This window comes from Triticum urartu, chromosome 2 (genome assembly GCF_003073215.2).
Source record: "Triticum urartu cultivar G1812 chromosome 2, Tu2.1, whole genome shotgun sequence".
Classification (NCBI taxonomy): Eukaryota; Viridiplantae; Streptophyta; class Magnoliopsida; order Poales; family Poaceae; genus Triticum; species Triticum urartu.
This window is the reverse complement of record NC_053023.1, coordinates 43,181,174-43,195,396: the sequence shown is the minus strand read 5'-3', so window position 1 is coordinate 43,195,396 and position 14,223 is coordinate 43,181,174.

Below are 14,223 nucleotides of genomic sequence, written 5' to 3'. Positions count from 1 at the left end.
GCAAGTATCGTACCGCTAGACAAAGGGAATTGTATACGGGATTGATTAAGTCCTTGACATCGTGGTTCATCCGATGAGATCATCGTGGAACATGTGGGAGCCAACATGGGTATCCAGATCCCGCTGTTGGTTATTGACCGGAGAGTCATCTCGGTCATGTCTGCATGTCTCCCGAACCCGTAGGGTCTACACACTTAAGGTTCGGTGACGCTAGGGTTATAGAGATATTAGTATGCGGTAAGCCGAAAGTTGTTCGGAGTCCCGGATGAGATCCCGGACGTCACAAGGAGTTCCGGAATGGTCCGGAGGTAAAGAATTATATATAGGAAGTGCTATTTCGGCCATCGGGACAAGTTTCGGGGTCACCGGTATTGTACCGGGACCACCGGAAGGGTCCCGGGGGTCCACCGGGTGGGGCCACCTGCCCTGGGGGCCACATGGGCTGTAGGGGGTGCGACTTGGCCTATATGGGCCAAGGGCACCAGCCCCAAGAGGCCCATGCGCCAAGAGAAGAGGGAAAGGAAGAGTCCTAAAGGGGGAAGGCACCTCCTAGGTGCCTTGGGGAGGAGGGACACCTCCCTGGCCGCACCCTTCCTTGGAGGAAGGGCCAAAGGCTGCGCCCCCCCTCTCCCTTGGCCCTATATATAGTGGGGGAAAGGGAGGGCAGCAATACCTGAGCCCTGGCGCCTCCCTCTCCCTCCCATGACACATCTCCCTCCTCCCGCAGCAATTGGCGAAGCCCTGTTGGAATCCCGCTACTTCCACCACCACGCTGTCGTGCTGCTGGATCTCCATCAACCTCTCCTCCCCCCTTGCTGGATCAAGAAGGAGGAGACGCCGCTGCTCCGTACGTGTGTTGAACGCGGAGGTGCCGTCCGTTCGGGGCTAGGATCATCGGTGATTTGGATCACGACGAGTATGACTCCATCAACCCCGTTCTCTTGAACGCTTCCGCGCGCGATCTACAAGGGTATGTAGATCCACTCCTCCCTCGTTGCTAGATGACTCCATAGATAGATCTTGGTGACATGTAGGAAAATTTTGAATTTATGCTACGTTCCCCAACAGTGGCATCATGACCTAGGTCTATGCGTAGTTTCTATGCACGAGTAGAACATAAAGTAGTTGTGGGCGTCGATATTGTCAATTATCTTGCCGTTACTAGTCTTATCTTGATTCGGCGGCATCGTGGGATGAAGCGGCCTGGACCGACCTTACACGTATGCTTACGTGAGGCTGGTTCCACCGACTGACATGCACTAGTTGCATAAGGTGGCTGGCGGGTGTCTGTCTCTCCCACTTTAGTCGGATCGGATTCGATGAAAAGGGTCCTTATGAAGGGTATATAGCAATTGGCCATATCACGTTGTGGTTTTTGCGTAGGTAAGAAACGTTCTTGCTAGTAACCCATAGCAGCCACGTAAAACATGCAAACAACAATTAGAGGACGTCTAACTTGTTTTTGCAGGGTATGCTATGTGATGTGATATGGCCAAAAAAGAATGTGATGAATGATATGTGATGTATGAGATTGATCATGTTCTTATAATAGGAATCACGACTTGCATGTCGATGAGTATGACAACCGGCAGGAGCCATAGGAGTTGTCTTTATTTATTGTATGACCTGCGTGTCATTGAACAACGCCATATAATTACTTTACTTAATTGCTAACCGGTAGCCATAGTAGTAGAAGTAATAAGTTGGCGAGACAACTTCATGGAGACAAGATGATGGAGATCATGATGATGGAGATCATGGTGTCATGCCGGTGACGATGATGATCATGGAGCCCCGAAGATGGAGATCAAAAGGAGCAATATGATATTGGCCATATCATGTCACTATTTGATTGCATGTGATGTTTATCATGTTTATACATCTTATTTACTTAGAACGACGGTAGTAAATAAGATGACCCCGCATAATAATTTCAAGAAAGTGTTCCCCCTAACTGTGCACCGTTGCGAAAGTTCGTCGTTTCGAAGCACCACGTGATGATCGGGTGTGATAGATTCTTACGTTCGAATACAACGGGTGTAAGACAGATTTACACACGCGAAACACTTAGGTTGACTTGACGAGCCTAGCATGTACAGACATGGCCTCGGAACACAAGAGACCGAAAGGTCGAGCATGAGTCGTATGGTAGATACGATCAACATGAAGATGTTCACCGATGATGACTGGTCCGTCTCACGTGATGATCGGACACGGCCTAGTTGACTCGGATCATGTAATCACTTAGATGACTACAGGGATGTCTATCTGAGTGGGAGTTCATAAGATGAACTTAATTATCCTGAACGTAGTCAAAAGATCTTCGCAAATTATGTCGTAGCTCGCGCTTCAGTTCTACTGTTTAGATATGTTCCTAGAGAAAATTTAGTTGAAAGTTGATAGTAGCAATTATGCGGACTTGGTCCGTAAACTGAGGATTGTCCTCATCGCTTCATAGAAGGCTTATGTCCTTAATGCACCGCTCAGTGTGCTGAACCTCGAATGTTGTCTGTGGATGTTGCGAACATCTGACATACACATTTTGATAACTACGTGATAGTTCAGTTAAACGGCTTAGAGTTGAGGCACCGAAGACGTTTTGAAATGTCGCGAAACATATGAGATGTTTCGAGGGCTGAAATTGGGATTTCAGGCTCGTGCCCACGTCAAGAGGTATAAGACCTCCGACGATTTTCTTAGCCTGCAAACTAAGGGAGAAAAGCTCAATTGTTGAACTTGTGCTCAGATTGTCTGAGTACAACAATCGCTTGAATCGAGGGGGAGTTGATCTTCCAGATGAGAAAGTGATGTTTCTCCGAAGTCATTACCACCAAGCTGCTTGAGCTTCGTGATGAACTATAATATATCAGGTACATATATGATGATCCTTGAGATATTCGCGATGTTTGACACCACAAAAGTAGAGATCAAGAAGGAGCATCAATTGTTGATGGTTGGTGAAACCACTAGTTTCAAGAAGGGCAAGGGCAAAAAGGGATACTTCATGAAACGGCAAATCAGCTGCTGCTCTAGTGAAGAAACCCAAGGTTGAACCCAAACCCGAGACTAAGTGCTTCTGTAATAAGGGGAACATCCACTGGAGCAGAATTACCCTAGATACTTGGTAGATGAGAAGGCTGGCAAGGTCGATAGAAGTATATTGGATATACATTGTGTTGATGTGTACTTTACTAGTACTCCTAGTAGCACCAGGGTATTAGATACCGGTTCAGTTGCTAAGTGTTAGTAACTCGAAATAAAAGCTACGGAATAAACGGAGACTAGCTAAACGTGAGCTGACGATATGTGTTGGAAGTGTTTCCAATGTTGATATGATCAAGCATCGCACGCTCCCTCTACCATTGAGATTGGTGTTTATGTTGAGCATAGACATGATTGGATTATGTCTATCGCAATACGGTTATTCATTTAAGGAGAATAACGGTTAATCTGTTTATTTGAATAATACCTTCAATGGTCTTGCACCTAAAATGAATGGTTCATTGAATCTCGATCATAGTGATACACATGTTCATGCCAAAAGATATAAGATAGTAATGATAGTACCACCTACTTGTGGCACTGCCACTTAAGTCATATCGGTATAAAACGCATTAAGAAGCTCCATGTTGATGGATCTTTGGACTCACTCATTTTTGAAAGGTTTGAGACATGCGAACCATGTCTATTGGTGTATATGCATGAAGAAACTCCATGCAAATGGACCGTTTGGACTCACTTGATTTTGAATCACTTGAGACATGCAAATCATACCACATGGGCAAGATGACTGAAAGCCTCCTTTTCAGTAAAATGGAACTAGAAAGCAACTTGTTGGAAGTAATACATTTTGATGTGTGCAATCCAATGAGTGCTGAGGCATGTAGTGGATATCGTTATGTTCTCACTTCACAGATGATTTGAGTAGATGTTGAGTATATTTACTTGATGGATCACGAGTCTGAATTATTGAAAGGTTCAAGTAATTTCAGGGTGAAGTTGAAAGATCGTCGTGACAAGAGGATAAAAGATCTATGATATGATCATAGAGATGAATATCTGAATTACGAGTTTGGCACAGAATTAAGACATTGTGGAAATTGTTTCACAACTAATACAGCCTGGAACACCATAGTGTGATGGTGTGTCCGAACATCATAACTGCACCCTATTGGATATGATGCATACCATGATGTCTCTTATCGAATTACCACGATAGTTTATGGGTTAGGCATTAGAGACAACCACATTCACTTTAAATAGGGCACCACGTAATTCCGATGAGATGACACCGTATGAACTATGGTTTACAGAAACCTAAGCTGTCATTTCTTAGAAGTTTGGGGCTGCGACGCTTATGTGAAAAAGTTTCAGGCTGATAAGCTCGAACCCAAAGCGGATAAATGCATCTTCATAGGACACCCAAAACAGTTGGGTATACCTCCAGTCTCAGATCCGAAAGCAATAAGGGATTGTTTCTAGAATCGGGTCCTTTCTCGAGGAAAAGTTTCTCTCGAAAGAATTGAGTGGGAGGATGGTGGAGACTTCATGAGGTTATTGAACCGTCTCTTCAACTAGTGTGTGGCAGGGCATAGGAGTTGTTCCTGTGGCACCTACACCAATTGAAGTGGAAACTTATGATAGTGATCATGAAACTTCAGATCAAGTCACTACCAAACCTCGTGGGATGACAAGGATGCGTACTACTTCAGAGTGGTACGTAATCCTGTCTTGGAAGTCATGTTGCTAGACAACAATGAACCTACGAGCTATGGAGAAGCGATGGTGGGCCCGGATTCCGATAAATGGCTCGAGGCCATAAAATCCGAGAGAGGATCCATGTATGAAAACAAAGTGTAGACTTTGGTAGAACAACTCGATGGTCGTAAGGCTGTTGAGTGCAGATGGATTTTAAAAGGAAGACGGACAATGATGGTAAATTTCACCATTAAGAAAGCTCGACTTGTTGTTAAAATGTTTTCCGACAAGTTCAAGGAGTTGACTACGATGAGATTTTCTCACTCGTAGCGATGCTAAGAGTCTGTTGGAATTATATTAGCGATTACTGCATTATTTATGAAATCTTGCAGATAGGATGTCAAAACATTGTTTCCTCGACGATTTTCTTGAGGAAAGGTTGTATGTGATACAACCGGAAGGTTTTGTCAATCCTAAAAGATGCTAATAAGTATGCAAAGCTCCAGCAATCCTTCTAAGGACTGGAGTAAGCATCTCGGAGTTGGAATGTACGCTTTGATGAGATGATCAAAGATTTTGGGTGTATACAAAGTTTATGAGAAACTTGTATTTCCAAAGAAGTGAGTGGGAGCACTATGGAATTTCTGATAAATATATGTTGACATATTGTTGATCAGAAATGACGTAGAATTTCTGGAAAGCATATAGGGTTATTTGGAAAGTATTTTTCAATGGAAAGCCTGGATTAAGCTACTTGAACATTGAGCATCAAGATCTATAAGGATAGATCAAAATTCTTAATGGTACTTTCAAATGAGCACATACCTTGACATGATCTTGAAGGTGTTCAAGATGGATCAGTCAAAGAAGGAGTTCTTGCCTGAGTTGTAAGGTATGAAGTTAAGACTTAAAGCTCGACCACGGCAGAAGAAAGAGGAAGGACGAAGGTCGTCCCCTATGCTTTTGTCATAGGATCTATACGGTATGCCATGCTATGTACCGCACCTGAAATGTGCCTTGCCATGAGTCAGTCAAGGGGTACAAGAGTGATCCAAGAATGGATCACAAGACAACGGTCAAAGTTATCCTTAGTAACTAGTGGACTAAGGAATTTTCTCGATTATGGAGGTGGTAAAAGAGTTCGTCGTAAAGGGTTACGCCGATGCAAACTTTGACACTAATCCAGATTATTCTGAGTAGTAAACTGGATTCGTATAGTAGAACAGTTATTTGGAATAGCTCCAAATGTAGCGTAGTAGTTGCATCTACAAGATGACATAGAAATTTGCGAAGCACATACGGATCTGAAAGATTCAGACCCGTTGACTATAACATCTCTCACAAGCATAACATGTTCAAACCCAGAACTCATCGAGTGTTAATCACATGGTAATGTGAACTATATTGACTCTAGTAAACTCTTTGGGTGTTAGTCACATGGGGATGTGACCTTGAATGTTAATCACATATCGATGTGAACTGGATTATTGACTCTAGTGCAAGTGGGAGACTGTTGGAAATATGCCCTAGAGGCAATAATAAATTAGTTATTATTATATTTCCTTGTTCATGGTAATCATTTATTATCCATGCTAGAATTGTATTGATAGGAAACTCAGATACATGTGTGGATACATAGACAACACCATGTCCCTAGTAAGCCTCTAGTTGACTAGCTCGTTGATGAATAGATGGTTATGGTTTCCTGACCATGGACATTGGATGTCATTGATAACGGGATCACATCATTAGGAGAATGATGTGATGGACAAAGACCCAATCCTAAGCATAGCACAAGATCATGTAGTTCGTATGCTAAAGCTTTTCTAATGTCAAGTATCATTTCCTTAGACCATGAGATTGTGCAACTCCCGAATACCGTAGGAGTGCTTTGGTGTGCCAAACGTCTCAACGTAACTGGGTGGCTATAAAGGTACACTATAGGTATCTCCGAAAGTGTTTGTTCGGTTGGCACGAATCGAGACTGGGATTTTTCACTCCGTGTAAACGGAGAGGTATCTCTGGGCCCACTCGGTAGGACATCATCATAATGTGCACAATGTGATCAAGGAGTTGATCACGGGATGATCTGTTACGAAACGAGTAAAGAGACTTGCCCGTAACGAGATTGAACAAGGTATCGGGATACCGACGATCGAATCTCGGGCAAGTATCGTACCGCTAGACAAAGGGAATTGTATACGGGATTGATTAAGTCCTTGACATCGTGGTTCATCTGATGAGATCATCGTGGAACATGTGGGAGCCAACATGGGTATCCAGATCCCGCTGTTGGTTATTGACCAGAGAGTCATCTCGGTCATGTCTGCATGTCTCCCGAACCCGTAGGGTCTACACACTTAAGGTTCGGTGATGCTAGGGTTATAGAGATATTAGTATGCGGTAACCCGAAAGTTGTTCGGAGTCCCGAATGAGATCCCGGACATCACGAGGAGTTCCGGAATGGTCCGGAGGTAAAGAATTATATATAGGAAGTGCTATTTCGGCCATCGGGACAAGTTTCGGGGTCACCGGTATTGTACCGGGACCACCGGAATGGTCCCGGGGGTCCACCGGGTGGGGCCACCTGCCCCGGGGGGCCACATGGGCTGTAGGGGGTGCGCCTTGGACTATATGGGCCAAGGGCACCAGCCCCAAGAGGCCCATGCGCCAAGAGAAGAGGGAAAGGAAGAGTCCTAAAGGGGGAAGGCACCTCCTAGGTGCCTTGGGGAGGAGGGACTCCTCCCTGGCCGCACCCTTCCTTGGAGGAAGGGCCAAAGGCTGCCCCCCCTCTACCTTGGCCCTATATATAGTGGGGAAAAGGGAGGGCAGCAATACCCGAGCCCTGGCGCCTCCCTCTCCCTCCCATGACACACCTCCCTCCTCCCGTAGCGCTTGGCGAAGCCCTGTTGGAATCCCGCTACTTCCACCACCACGCCGTCGTGCTGCTGGATCTCCATCAACCACTCCTCCCCCCTTGCTGGATCAAGAAGGAGGAGACGTTGCTGCTCCGTACGTGTGTTGAACGCGGAGGTGCCATCCTTTCGGCGCTAGGATCATCGGTGATTTGGATCACGACGAGTACGACTCCATCAACCCCGTTCTCTTGAATGCTTCCGCGCGCAATCTACAAGGGTATGTAGATCCACTCCTCCCTCGTTGCTAGATGACTCCACAGATTGATCTTGGTGACATGTAGGAAAATTATGAATTGTTGCTACGTTCCCCATCAGTAAGATGGAGGAAAACGGTTCTGCCAGCGAGCATATACTCAAAATGTCTGGGTTGCACAACCGCTTGTCTCAGCTGGGAGTTAATCTTCCAGATGACTCGGTCATTGACAGGATCCTCCAGTCGCTTGCACCTAGCTATAAGAGCTTTGTGATGAACTACAATATGCAAGGGATGGAGAAGTCCATTCCTAAGTTATATTCAATGCTGAAATTAGCAGAGGTGGAAATCAAAAAGGAACATCAAGTGTTAATGGTGAATAAAACCACTAGTTTCAAGAAAGGCAAGGGTAAGAAGAACTTCAAGAAGGACGACAAGGGAGTTGCCGCGCCCGGTAAATCAGTTGCCGGGAAGAAACCAAAGAATGGACCCAAGCCCGAGACTCGGCGCTTTTATTGTAAGGGAAATGGTCACTGGAAGCGGAACTGCCCCAAGTACTTAGCGGATAAGAAGGCCGGCAACGCCAAAGGTATATGTGATATACATGTTATTGATGTGTACCTTACCAACGCTCGTAGTAGCTCCTGGGTATTTGATACCGATGCGGTTGCTCATATTTGTAACTCAAAACAGGAGCTGCAGAATAAGCGGAGACTGGCGAAGGACGAGGTGACGATGCGCGTCGGGAATGGTTCCAAGGTCGATGCGATCACTGTCGGCATGCTACCACTACATCTACCTACGAGATTAGTTTTAAACCTCAATAATTGTTATTTAGTACCAGCTTTGAGCATGAACAATGTATCTGGATCTCGTTTAATGCGAGATGGATACTCATTTAAATTCGAGAATAATGGTTGTTCCATTTACATGAGAGTTGTGTTTTATGGTCATGCCCCACTGGTCAATGGTTTATTTTTGTTTAATCTCGAACGTGATGTTACACATATTCATAGTGTGAATGCCAAAAGATGTAAGGTTGATAATGATAGTCCCACATACTTGTGGCACTACCGCCTTGGTCACATTGGTGTCAAACGCATGAAGAAACTCCATGCAGATGGACTTTTGGAGTCTCTTGATTATGAATTATTTAACACATGCGAACCATGCCTCATGGGAAAAATGACCAAGACTCCGTTCTCCAGAACAATGGAGTGAGCAACCAACTTATTAGAAATCATACATACTGATGTGTGCGGTCCAATGGGCGTTGAGCCTCGCGGTGGCTATCGTTATGTTCTCACCCTCACTGATGACTTAAGTAGATATGGGTATGTCTAATTAATGAAACACAAGTCTGAGACCTTTGAAAAGTTCAAGGAATTTCAGAGTGAGGTAGAGAATCAATGTGACAGGAAAATAAAGTTCTTATGATCAGATCGTGGAGGAGAATACTTGAGTCACAAGTTTGGCACACACTTAAGGAAATGTGGAATTATTTCACAACTCACGCCGCCTGGAACACCTCAGCGAAATGGTGTGTCCGAACATCATAATCGCACTCTATTGTATATGTTGCGATCTATAATGTCTCTTACCGATCTACCGCTATCGTTTTCGGGTTATGCTTTAGAGACTGCCGCATTCACTTTAAATAGGGCTCCGTCGAAATCCATTGAGACGACACCGTATGAATTATGGTTTGGAAAGAAACCTAAGCCGTCGTTTCTGAAAGTTTGGGGATGCGATGCTTATATCAAGAAACTTCAACATAAAAAGCTTGAACCCAATTCGGAAAAATGCGTCTTCATAGGATACCCTAAGGAAACTACCGGGTATACCTTCTACCTCAGATCCGAAGGCAAGATCTTTGTTGCCAAGAATGGATCCTTTCTAGAGAAAGAGTTTCTCTCGAAAGAAGCAAGTGGGAGGAAAGTAGAACTTGATGAGGTACTGCCTCTTGAGCCGGAAAGTAGCGCAGCTCAGGAAGATGTTTCTGTGGTGCCTGCACCGACTAGAGAGGAAGTTAATGATGAAGATCTTGAAACTTCGGATCAAGTTGCTACTGAACTTTGTAGGTCCACGAGGACACGTCCCGCACCAGAGTGTTACGACAACCCTGTCCTAGAAATCATGTTGTTAGAGAACGGTGAACCTTTGAACTATGAAGAAGCGGTGGCGGGCCCGGATTCCAACAAATGGCTTGAAGCCATGAAATCCGAGATATGATCCATGTATGAAAACGAAGTATGGACTTTGACAGACTTGCCCGATGATAGGCAAGCCATAGAGAATAAATGGATCTTTAAGAAGAAGACTGACGCGGATGGTAACGTGACCATCTATAAGGCTCGGCTTGTCGCTAAGGGTTATCGACAAGTCCAAGGGGTTGACTACAATGAGACCTTCTCACCCGTAGCGAAGCTGAAGTCGTCTGAATCAAGTTAGCAATTGCCGCATTCTATGATTATGAGATATGGCAAATGGACGTCAAAACGACATTCCTTAATGGTTTCCTTAAGGAAGAATTGTATATGATGCAGCCAGAAGGTTTTGTTGATCCTAAGAATGCTGACAAGGTATGCAAGCTCCAGCGCTCAGTCTATCGGCTGGTGCAAGAATCTCGGAGTTGGAACATTCGCTTTGATGAGATGATCAAAGCGTTTGGGTTTACGCAGACTTATGGAGAAGCATGTGTTTACAAGAAAGTGAATGGGAGCTCTATAGCATTTCTCATATTATATGTGGATGACATACTATTGATGGGAAATGATATAGAATTTCTGGAAAGCACAACGACCTACTTGAATAAGTGTTTTTCAATGAAGGACCTCGGAGAAGCTGCTTACATATTAGGCATCAAGATCTATAGAGATAGATCGAGATGCCTCATTGGTCTTTCACAAAGCACATACCTTGACAAGATATTGAAGAAGTTCAATATGGATCAGTCCAAGAAGGGGTTCTTGCCTGTATTGCAAGGTGTGGAATTGAGCATGGCTCAATGCCCGACCTCGGCAGAAGATAGAGAAAAGATGAGTGTCATCCCCTATGCCTCAGCCATAGGGTCTATTATGTATGCCATGCTATGTACCAGACCTGATGTGAACCTTGCCATAAGTTTGATAGGGAGGTACCAAAGTAATCCCGGCATGGAACACTGGACATCTGTCAAGAATATCCTAAAGTACCTGAAAAGGACTAAGGATATGTTTCTCGTTTATGGAGGTGACGAAGAGCTCGTCGTAAAGGGTTATGTCGATGCTAGCTTCGACACAGATCTGGATGACTCCAAGTCACAAACCGGATACGTGTACATTTTGAATGGTCGGGCAATCAGTTGGTGCAGTTGCAAGCAAACCATCGTGGCGGGATCTACATGTGAAGCGGATTACATAGCAGCCTCAGAGGCAGCACAGGAAGCAGTCTGGATGAAGGAGTTCATCACCGACCTGGGAGTCATTCTCAATGCGTCGGGCCCGATGACTCTCTTCTGTGACAACACTGGAGCTATTGCCCTTGCCAAGGAGCCCAGGTTTCACAAGAAACCAGGCATATCAAGCGCCGCTTCAACTCCATTCGTGAATATATTCAGGATGGAGACATAGATATTTGTAAAGCGCATACGGATCTGAATGTCGCAAGATCCGTTGACTAAACATCTTCCGCGAGCAAAACATGATCAACACCAGAACTCTATGGGTGTTCGATTCATCACAATGTAACTAGATTGTTGACTCTAGTGCAAGTGGGAGACTGTTGGAAATATGCCCTAGAGGCAGTAATAAAGTGGTTATTTTTATATTTCCATGTTCATGATAATTGTCTATTGTTCATGCTATAATTGTATTAACCGGAAACCGTAATACATGTGTGAATACATAGATCGTAATATGTCCCTAGTAAGCCTCTAGTTGACTAGCTCGTTGATCAATAGATGGTCATGGTTTCCTGACCATGGACATTGGATGTCATTGATAACGGGATCACATCATTAGGAGAATGATGTGATGGACAAGACCCAATCCTAAGCGTAGCATAAGATCGTGTAGTTCATTTGCTAAAGCTTTTCTAATGTCAAGTATCATTTCCTTAGACCATGAGATTGTGCAACTCCTGGATACCGTAGGAATGCTTTGGGTGTACCAAACGTCACAACGTAACTAGGTGGCTATAAAGGTGCACTACAGGTATCTCCGAAAGTATATGTTGGGTTGGCACGAATCGAGACTGGGATTTGTTACTCCATATGACGGAGAGGTATCTCTGGGCCCACTGGGTAATGCATCATCATAACGAGCTCAATGTAACTAAGGAGTTAGCCATGGTATCATGCGTTACAGAACGAGTAAAGAGACCTGCCGGTAACGAGATTGAACGAGGTATAGAGATACCGACGATCGAATCTCGGGCAAGTGACATACCGATGGACAAAGGGAATTGTATACGGGATTGATTGAATCCCCGACATCGTGCTTCATCTGATGAGATCATCGTGGAACATGTGGGAGCCAACATGGGTATCCATATCCCACTATTGGTTATTGGCCGGAGAGATGTCTCGGTCATGTCTGCATGATTCTCGAACCCGTAGGGTTTACACACTTAAGGTTTGGTGACGCTAGAATTGTTATGGGAAATAGTATGTGGTTACAGAAGGTTATTCGGAGTCCCGGATGAGATCCCGGAGGTCACGAGGAGTTCCGGAATGGTCCGGAGGTGAAGATTTATTTATGGGAAGTCCAGTTTCAGTCGTCGAAATGGTTTCGGGGGTTATCGGTATTGTACCGGGACCACCGGAAGGTGCCCGGGGGTCAACCGGGTGGGGCCACCTGCCCCGGTGGGCCTAGTGGGCTGAACAAGGGAGGGATCCTTCCCCTAGTGGGCTGGTGCGCCCCCCCCAAAGGGGCCCAAGGCGCCTAGGGTTGGAAACCCTAGGGGTGGGGGCGCCTCCCACATGCTTGGGGGGCAAGTTACCCCCCTTGGCCGCCGCCCCCTTGTAGATGGGATCTGGGGGGCGGCTCCCTCTCCCCTTTCCCTGTAAATAGTGGGGGGTGGGAGGGCTACCATACCCTTCCCCTAGCGCATCCCTTCCCCTCTCCAACACCTTCTCCTCCTCCGTCACGCTTGGCGAAGCTCTCCCGAAGAACCACGAGCTCCATCACCACCACACTGTCGTGTTGTCGGAGTTCTCCCTCAACTTCTCCTCTCCCCTTGCTGGATCAAGAAGGAGGAGACGTCCCCGGGCTGTACATGTGTTGAACGCGGAGGCGTCGTTGTTCGGCGCTTAGATCGGAATCGACCGCGATCTGAATCGCTGCGTGTACGACTCCACCAACCGCGTTCTTGCAATGCTTCCGCTTAGCGATCTTCAATGGTATGAAGATGCACTCCCTCTCTCTCGTTGCTAGCATCTCCTAGATTGATCTTGGTGACACGTAGGAAATTTTTTGAATTATTGCTACGTTCCCCAACACCTACATGTCTTTGGGAATGCATCTAGGCTCCACACCATTTTCGCCAAGTGCTCCGTCACCCTCATCCATTCCAGTGATGACAAGACCGCGGACATTGTTGTTGTGCTTGCATGGCCCATGTCCCATTTCCCCATCCCCTACCTAGGGTTTCCACTCTCTGTGTGCAAGGTCCCATCGTCTACCCTGCAGACCTTGGTGGACCGTATGGTGAAGAAATTATCCACTTGGTGCACTTCCATACTCTTGAAGTGTGAGCGTCTAGCTCTTGTCCGGCATGTGCTTTCCGCCATGCCGACCCATCTCCTCATGGCTATGGTGATCTGCCAGCCAGTCCTTAAGTGCATCAGTCGCATCATCTGAGACTTCCTCTGGCACGGTCGCCGCGACGCCAACGACGGCTACTGTCTTGTTAATTGGCAACATGTGTGCGAGCCCTTCGAGTACAGCGGTCTGGGCATCCTGCACCTGTGCCGTTTCGGCATCGCATTGCAAACGGGGTGGCTATGGCTACAACGCATAGAGTCGTCTCGCCCCTAGATACACCTACAACTGCCTAATGACCCTGATGCTCGCGCCATCTTCCGAGCGTCCACATCTTGGTGCGTCGGGGACGGCTAGTCTTGACGTTTTTGGGAGGATCACTGGCTGGGTGGCCAATCCATAGTGGACCTCGCGCCAACCATTGCCTCCTTGGTTCCCCGCAGACGACGCTGGACATGCACTTTGGCCGAGGGGTTGTACTAGCGCGCCTGGATCAAATCCAGGGTGCTCTGACGCCGCTAGCCATGGTCGAGTACATCGGGCTTTGGCGCCGCCTTCAGCGCATCGTCCTCTCGGACCAGCCACACCATCTATCATGGTGTTGGACGGAGAACGGTTCCTACTCCGCGAAATCATGCTACTCCGCCGTCTTCGCCGGGTCTATCGGCGCGCC